At 34.6% G+C, this 9,237-nt stretch overlaps 1 long non-coding RNA gene across 1 annotated transcript; it reads right to left on the minus strand.

The window, feature by feature from the left end:
• Positions 1–489: 489 nt before the first annotated feature.
• Positions 490–4,552, minus strand: LOC138128982 (uncharacterized). The gene is made up of 3 exons (XR_011158987.1): positions 3,087–4,552; positions 2,827–3,034; positions 490–2,772 (listed from the first exon to the last, which is right to left on the minus strand). It is a non-coding gene; the product is annotated as an uncharacterized lncRNA (long non-coding RNA).
• Between the last annotated feature and the right edge of the window lie 4,685 nt (positions 4,553–9,237).

Raw genomic sequence — 9,237 nt, forward strand, 5'->3', positions numbered from 1 at the left:
GGTACATAGCATTAGTAAACCTTGCACATTTGTTTTTCTATAATTATTCAATATACTAATATTTTCATTAAGGGTGCCTAAAAAAGAGATCATTGTTAGAGTTCGATAAGTACAATGAGGAGTTCTGCCATATTGCTGAACATGATCTTACTGGAGTTCATTTTCGCGTAACTAATTTTTTTTCTTAATACACATGCACATGTACTCCAGTCAATATAGATATAAAAAAGGGTCCAACCTTGCAAAAGGTCATGTAGTTGTGATTTTTTAATATGTTGTTAACATATGTTAACAGCGAAATTTTCGCACTATTTTCAGATTTTGCTCAATATCTCCTACGTTATGAGTCTCATAGAAAAAGTTGAACTTACCTTTTTTAAAGTACATTAAATTGACTACAATTTGAGGCCTAAGTGAACTCTGTGCGCCCACTGTATCTGTGGGAACTCTCTGCGTAGGAATAGTGACCAGCTGAATGAAAGTATTTTGTGGACAATATACAGGTGAAGGTTCGAATCATCCGCACGCTCTGCCTGAATGAATAGTTTTACGAGAGTAGACATGCGAAAATATTGGACCAACAACTTTGATGTGTGACCATTGTCTTCCAATTTATACAATGCAGGCTTTGGTAAATCTCATTTTCCTTTGCAAACAAAATAGGAAACTTCTCACTCTTACGTGGCTTATTCTCAGTTTCGGTTCTTTCCACCTCATCCAAAATAATGCCAGCCAGTATTAGGCTAGTCAAAATAAATGCTCGTACAGTTTGTACATTTTGTCCACGCTGTGATCTGCACAAATAGACATAAGTAGCGCCTTCAAGCCGCTCCCTGCCATTATTGCGCCGATACAACCCATGAATGACGTGAGGAGATGGAACCATCCAAGCCTCACAACCACACAGCTTAACTCAGGATGTTGTCCACCCTCAACAATATCTCTGGCTTTAATGAACAGTTTCACCACCACCTTTATAGACTTTTTTTAGAATAAATGTATACAAGGAAATCCCCATTTTGCACTTCCTCCACACCTGGTAAATGGATGCTGCGTGGACTGAAGCTCTATTATCTTATGCAGACAAATAGTAAACTCCTCCACAACTAGTAAATAGTCGATAAGGTTGTTAAAGACACGGTTCAAAATTTAAAAGATGACGCTCAGTGTGAAACGATTTGTAAAATGGTGCGAAATTGGAGGTAGACTAAATTACTTAGAAGTAAATTTTAGACAGAGATCCACAATTATTACCAAATTATAACATAGGGAAATGTCTTCAGTAGAGTACTTAAATTATTTAATCACACAATAAATAAACTTGCCGTGTATGATGATGTTTGTTTAGTAAAATATTCAAATTGAATTTAAAATTAAAGCTCTAACAACTTCACGGATATTTACTTTAGATGAAGATGACCAAGTCGTTAAATGTATTCCTGTCACTAGTTGCGATTTTCAGAGTTCACTTTCAAAGTTCAAGAACATCTTAAAACGACAGGTACTTGTTGACTCCAGAAAATTTAGTGTTGTTGTAATGAGTAACATAAGATCAAACTTAATATCATACCTTCCCATGCACACGCCAATGCTAATTCCTAAAGTCGTCAACACAAGTTTAAATAAAAGAAATATCGGATCATATGGATCAACGTCGACCTCTGACGTCCACCTTAATTGTCACCCAATCCTGAGGTGCACTTTGTAGTGACACAGTTTATATTCAAATCCCCGGTACCGCCACAATAGCGCGCCAAAAACAAAACTACTACTGGATACGCTAGGAACTGAGGGACGGGATTAGCAAGCCTGAGGAGAGCGGAAGGAGATCGGGGGTGAAGCGGCCGCTCGCGGGCGTGGGTAGTAAAGGTTGTTAGTTGTGTTTGGAGTTTTCTAAAAGAACCTAACGTGTGGAGAGTAAATCATTTTTTTAAACCATGATCTGAACAGTAAATTAATCCCACTATCGTCCCGTGTAGATATTTTGTGTCTCCTTGAAGAATTAGACGTTTCAATCCACACGGGGTAAATTAACCCGTGTTCGTTGTTTTTTTTCTTGTGCCAAGACTGTGTTGTAGAAGGTATGTTTGTAGATGTTATTTTGTTGCATTCTGTTTCTCTCGAGAAGCATCCAGTTGTTAATTTTAAGCCTTATCCCCTAAGTTTCTCCCGGAAGATGCAATTTTCAGGAAATTAGTTAGTTTCACAAATTAGTAGCCATCGTCCGACTCACGTGCGTCCATTTTTTCCACCATTTTCCAGCGGCACTTTACCCGCCATTTTAGTTTAGCCCAGCCAGCGATTGTAGCATTCGTAGTTACGTAGAGCAGGTGGCATTACTTATGTTGTTACTTATACTTGTGATATTGTAATCTTGTTCTGTTTCTGTTCTGCTTATCTTTTATATACTTACTTCTTTAATGGAATCAAAGTGTTCGCTGTAAAACATAGCAGCCTGAAGCCATGTTCCCCATCGTGTTAAAATTGGCTGTGGAGGCAGTGGCATTTCTTTTAGTTTTTCTTTGTACATTTCAACTCTCAAAGGTGCCTTAACGAAAATTTTTTTCACGTTCGAAATTAAATTATCCACATCTTCATATTGATAGCGAATTTTTTCAGCCACTAGATTTAAAGCATGCGCTAAGCATGTGACATGCACAATTTTTGGATAAAACACCTTAAGGTGTCTACCAGATTTTATCATATATGGTGCTCCATCCGTTACAAACAAAAGAAACTTTTCAGCAACAACTCTGGTACTCCACAAGATTTCTACGCATAGAAATTTTAAATCAAAATAAATTTAAAAAAGTGAAAAACCCTTACCTAAAGATTGATTTACGAATCTAGCTATTGTCTCATGATTTGTTCTTTCTAATTGTTTAGACGCCAAAAGATAAGATTTTCCAGGTTCATCTTCTGAAAGTTTCCCAACCAGACAATTCGCCACATATCGCCCAAGTGCATCTGTTGTTTCGTCAACTGAAACCCATATGTTAAAAGGATCCAGCTCATTCCGAATGCGGTCAATAGTCTAAAAGTGAAAATAATTTTAAATTAAATATTAAAAGATAGTATGTTCATACATCTTTGTAGCATTTTGGTAAATAATTTTTCCGTAAAGTAGACTCATCCGGAATTTTTCTACCACAATATTTTGTCAGAAAATTCTGAAACGCAGGATTTTGTAGTTTGTGCCATGGTATATTGGCAGCTAAAAAGACGTTACAAAGTTCCATATTGAATGTACTATTTGCCGATTCCTCCAAGTTCTGTGTCAGCAACGTTTGCCGAAGCGGTGTCATAACATTCTCTTTATGGATGGCCGTTTGCTCATGCTGTTGCAAGTGACATTTTTTTTCGCATATAAACTACAAAAAATAAAATTTTCAAATAAGTAAAAAATATAAAATGACATATTTTTAATTATGCTTAACTTACCAGTTTACCACAAGCTTTACAAAACATTTCTCGGGTTGATTTTATTTCATATAAATCTTTCTTGCTTGTCCACTGTAATATTTTTTCGCGTAAACTAATTTTTTGTTTCGGCATTATGTTCACTTTAAACAGGTTCACAAGAAACACGACCACTGCACGGAGATAAAGTAAACGAGAAATGACAAATTTGTAATGCTTATATTTACGTCTCCCACCAAATTTCAGAGGAGATGGTTAATTTTATATTTCTTAAATTTTTAGAAAATGACACCCTTAAGGTTTCTCTTATTGTTTCACTTCGGGATTTTAATTTTCGTTTTTATGGCAAGGACCATTTTATAAACGTTAAAGCTTCTAACAATACCTAAGTATCAGAAAACATTAGACCGCGTATACCTGCACCCCTTCGAACAGAGGCAAACAGATAAACTCTGTAATTTATGCCAGTCCAGTCTAATGGTTTGTGGTACTGAGGTATTGTCGGAGTATTTACCGCTGACATCATGGTCCCAACCGTAAAAGCGAAAAAGTAATTCCTGTATTGTACTGCACTTTGTACATTTCAGTAATTACATCTCCTTAAATTTTAAAATCATAAAGCATTGTAAATTTTATTGAGGTACCACTTTTACATTTTCAATACCGTAAACTTCCCAGAATTCGAAAATTGGGAAAAAACCGCAAAAATGAAATTGATTTTTGGTCATTTTAGGCATGTTCAGGCAGTTAAAAGGTAAAATAGGTATTTAAAGGGCATTTTAGGCCGAATAGGCAGAATCAAATATGGCTCTAATTACTCTAATTAAGCCAGAAATCATTTATAGACAAGTTTCATACATGTGCCTTAAACAATAAAAATAGTCCATTTTGCCTAAAATCCGGGCCCTAGTTATCAATTATTATTATCAAGCCCTGGAAGAATTTTTTCACTTGTGCCCTCATACTTGTGTTACCAAGTATACTTCTTATGTTTTCAGTGGTGCCCAATGTTTAACACCATTTTTGTAACCATCTGCTGGCAAGAATTATTAGGATTTCTTCATGGATTTTAGCAATGCTCTTGTTTCCGCAAATATTCCCTTCCGTAAATCAGACGATCAAACCTTGAAACAGTTTATTAAAAGACTACAATCAACACCCTTTGAAAAAAAAACAATGTAAATTATTTTTATTTTAGACAATTAATTATACAGGGTGATTTATAATAGGTGTAAAAAAATTTGACATCGTGTTCGGGAAGACATTTTAAGAAAAAAATGTTATATGAATATAGGTACTATTTTGTTTATATACAGAAGTACGTCCGATTTATATTTTATTGAAACATGTAATTATTAAAGTACAACTTTAAAATCTAGTAGCCAAACAACATAATTTGTGAAACAATTGTAACTATAGTATTGAAACGTTTCGAACTCCTTGACTTTTCCTCGATGAAACTTTCCTCCCTCATTTGGTGTATTGTTGGTTGTCGCATTCCCTCGGATGAAATTTTTGCGGAAAAATACGAGACAAAAATAATGAGAAAAGAAATCCTACGTTGTGTTTTATTTTTCCTTTTGTTTAATTAGGTTCTAACGAGAGGCCGCATCTTCGGAAGGTTTTTTCAAAAAATGGAATTAAAACAATTGAGCACACTTCACTTAAATTTTATTTAAAAAATAATCATGTATGGTGGTGTTTGGTCCCAAAAAATTATAGAAATAAATAAATAAATTTAATTACAGAAGTTGGTGGACATTTAACTCAGGTAGATTTGATTCGCGGCTCACGAATTGAGATTTAACTCATGAATAAATGACTAAGCTGGGCAAATATAGAATTTTCTGGCGCGAACAGCATTATACGAGTTTGAGATGCGAACTATGTGATCCGATTTAGATTTGGCTTGTTTCCCCAATTAAATTGAACACGACGCGATGCCCTGGAACCTCTCAGTCTAGTCTGGTTTAATAAAGGGTAAAATAAAAGGGGTAAGGTTCTAACAGACTTACAAGGGTACCTCTCTTCACGTGGCAGCTGTACCTAAAGGGTCACTATCCATCTAAATTTGGCGCTCTACGCCGGACCAATTGAGAACGATGGACACTGGCGGTAGCTTCCCCCGACCGGGAGAAAGTCCGAAGGCGACGAATAATGAATTGAGATGTCCATTTTTTTTATAATAATTTAAACTAGATCGCCTTGTCGAGAGCACGTTTCCCCAATCGGTAAATGCAAGATCACATACTTCGCGATAAAGAATTTAAGCCATTATTTTGAAACGATAAAGAACGAAAGCCGTCTGAATAATTAGATCGCGACTACAATTAAAGTACAGAAATTAGAGAAATAATTTACCTTGTAAATGTAAAGCACGTGATCACAAAACGGGTGCTGGAGGTACCGAACGTAGCTCCGGCTACTTTTGAGATCAAATCCCGAGTGAATCAAAAAAGTCCTCTTACCCTTTCCGCGTTTGGTTTTATCATTTCTCGAGCACCCCACTTTTGCAACCCCTACTTCCGCCGATCGCGACATCTTTTCGATATCTCTAGAACTTTTGAAATTACGGATTCCGTTTTCCAACATTATTTTAAATATTTAAATTTAGACTTTTGTTAGGACCAGACCGAATGTACGGTCGGTGGACAAATAAAACTGGGACACTTAAAATTTAATCTATCTAAATCAGACCATTCAATTGTCAATATATTTGTCAGTATCTATAGAATATGTCATACGAAAGTTAACCTATTTGTGACAAAGCCGTATTTAAACGATGCAAATTTGTAAATTTTGACTTATGTGATTGTCATTTTTGTCCCAGTTTTATTTGTCCATCGACTGTACATATAGTATAATTCAGAATAAGTGGCATCGCGGTAGGTATTGATTCTCTAAAGCGAGCTTTATGTTATGTCAAAAAATTTTGCAAACATGTGAAACCGTGATTGACTTATTCTGAGGTTATGCGTTACATAATTTTGAAATGGTTTTCGCCCACAGCAGAGATACCTCCAGAAATATAATACACTTTTCATAAATGAAAAAAAGAAATTCCAAATATTATAACAAGAAAATAAACACAAAACGATTCCATTGATAATATCAAGGCCAAATTAAAAGCGAAGGTTACCAACAACATTGAAACTAGGATATTATTGGCAAGGGTCTTGCTGCCAACGTAAATTTGAATTTCCAACGCCTACCGCGATGCCACTCATTCTGAATTATAATATAATTTGTTGTTGAATTAGAAATCTGAAAAAGAACACTAAATTACTGACTCTATACAATCATAAAAAACAGCACCAAGAATTAAACAGAATTAAAATGAAACAAACAGAATTAAAATGAAATAAAGAGAATTAAAATGAAACAAATTAACATTATTTTGAAACCTAAATTGGGCTTGAAATGCTGTTACGCAAGTGCCATGTCATGCAACTAAATTCCGTTGATCTGCTACTTCTAAAAATTGTTCTACATTGGTTTGATTCCCCAAAACTGTTATTAATTCGTAATTTTCAATCTCTCTCTCTTACTCACACCTCTGATTTCTACGACTACCTGGCTTTACCGTTACCGTGTCTATATTTTTTACCGACTCCCTTTCTACTGTGATTTGTTACTTTCCTAACTAAAAGTGCAAATGATTCTAGTTATTTTTTACGATAAAACGCTCTGTTTCTAATTTGCAACTCTTGCCCTTTAATTACAAATATGCCACAAATTTGAGAATGCTAAAAAAAAGTAAATTAACCTAATGAACATTGATTTGGTGGTTCTCTCAATTTGAAACCTGCTAACATCAAATTCATTAATTCAATTATCCCCTGATTTTAACTGGACTCCCCAAATTGTCGAACGAGTACATTTTACAATATTTCTTTTCCCATGAAAACTGTTACCTTTGTGTTGTGTTCGGACCGGACGCGTACCTGCATTTTCAAAGAAAGATTGGCAGATTTCACTTGAGGAATGTGGTATATACCACCCTTGCCGACAAAGGCATCAATAAAATAAAATTTACAACTGACTAGCATTTGCGCCCCAAAATGAACGGCTTTTAAAATGTTTTGTTGAAATTATTTAAAAAATTAAAATTCTTAATTTATCGAACCTATTCGGACCGTTACATTATTGCCGTTATAACTTTTTATCTGCTCCGCCCACATAAATTGACCAATGAGAATCAAAGCCAGATTCAACCTGTATAATTTTTCATTACATTTGCCACGTAAAAAAGTTAAGGTTAGAATTTTGCTGTCAAGTTCACAATTATTGTTTTAGGTTTTAACAAATAAAATGTCATTAAGACAATTCAAATGTCAAATTTTTTTTTCTGTGTAAATCAAATCGTCTTAACAACCTATTTGATTGGTAACTAAGAAAATGTAATGGGCAGGGCATATAAAATGTTACGTTGTCCTTAGTGTAGTTGATAGTTGTCAAAAGAATGAATTTAGTGTATCTGAACATGCAGATATTGTTTATCTGTATGGGTATTGTGATAGTAACCGTCTTCAGGCGTCTAGAGAGTATCGTCGAAGACGAAGACGTTTATTGCTTGGCCCCCAATATCTCCCGACTTAAACCCCTTAGATTTTTTTGGGGCCAGTTGAATCAACTGGTTTACAGTGTTGAACAATTACTTGGCCAAATAACAAATAGATTTAATGAAATTCGTTAAGATGATGCAACATTAGCGCGATTCAATGGTTCGCGCAGGTGTCATGCTTGCATTAGAGCTCAAGGAGGGCATTTTGAAATACAGTTATAGGCAATATTTTTCTTTCATAGTCATTTATTTTTCTAGTTATCTATTTTTTAAAGGGTTAATATGCCAAGGCTTCATCATACACAAGTGTTAGATAAAACTAAATAAGGATTTAACACCATTTTTGTAGGTTTATGAATTTTAAATGAAGTTTTGAAGTTTATGTTAAATGAAGTTTAAAATATGTTTAAAATATTAGTAAATTTATACAACAAAGGAGAACGCACACTTTATATGTAATTCTAAAGACCACTCAAATGGGGATATTTTGATATCAATCGACGCGTCTTGAAATGACGAATATTTGATATCATTGCGCCAAATGTGTAACTCGATTAATAAAGCGACAAAATCGATAAAACTTGAAATATTTTCCAACTGATTTCTGTCAGAACACTTCATAAAACTGTCATTTGTAATTTATGGGGGATTACGGATTCGGCTATTCCCTTTTAAAGGCATTTTACTGGTTCAGTGTCATCTTTGCAATTATACATCCTACTGTGAACCCTCTTAAGAAATCAATTGCCCCCGTAAATAACTATTTTTATTTATGGAGTCCCAAAACTAACCCGAGAAGGGTATCTACCGCTCTCTTTCCCACTCATATAAAGTAAATGGAAGTTTTTGATTATCAATTATAGATTGCGGCTTTATTTATAGAGTTAGCGTTTTGGCGCAATGGTATCAAATATTTGTCATTTCAAGACGCGTCGATTGGTATCAAAATATCCCCATTTGAGTGGTCTTTAAAATTACATATAAAGTGTGCGTTCTCCTTTTGGCTTTTTTACAGATACTAAATATTTTTTCACACATTTACATTACTTACACTGCGTTATTAAATTTATTCCAGAAGAAGTTGAGGATATGGTGAAATGAATTAATGGAGAAGCTTGCTCCACAACCAGTACATAGTGGATGAAGTTGTTAAAGAAGGAGTTCAAAATTTAGCAGATCACGGTCAGAGTATAACGTAAAAATATTATGAAATGTTCCGAAATCAGAGGTAAACTAAATTACTTAAAAGAAAA

This window comes from Tenebrio molitor, chromosome 4, assembly GCF_963966145.1.
Source record: "Tenebrio molitor chromosome 4, icTenMoli1.1, whole genome shotgun sequence".
NCBI lineage: Eukaryota > Metazoa > Arthropoda > Insecta > Coleoptera > Tenebrionidae > Tenebrio > Tenebrio molitor.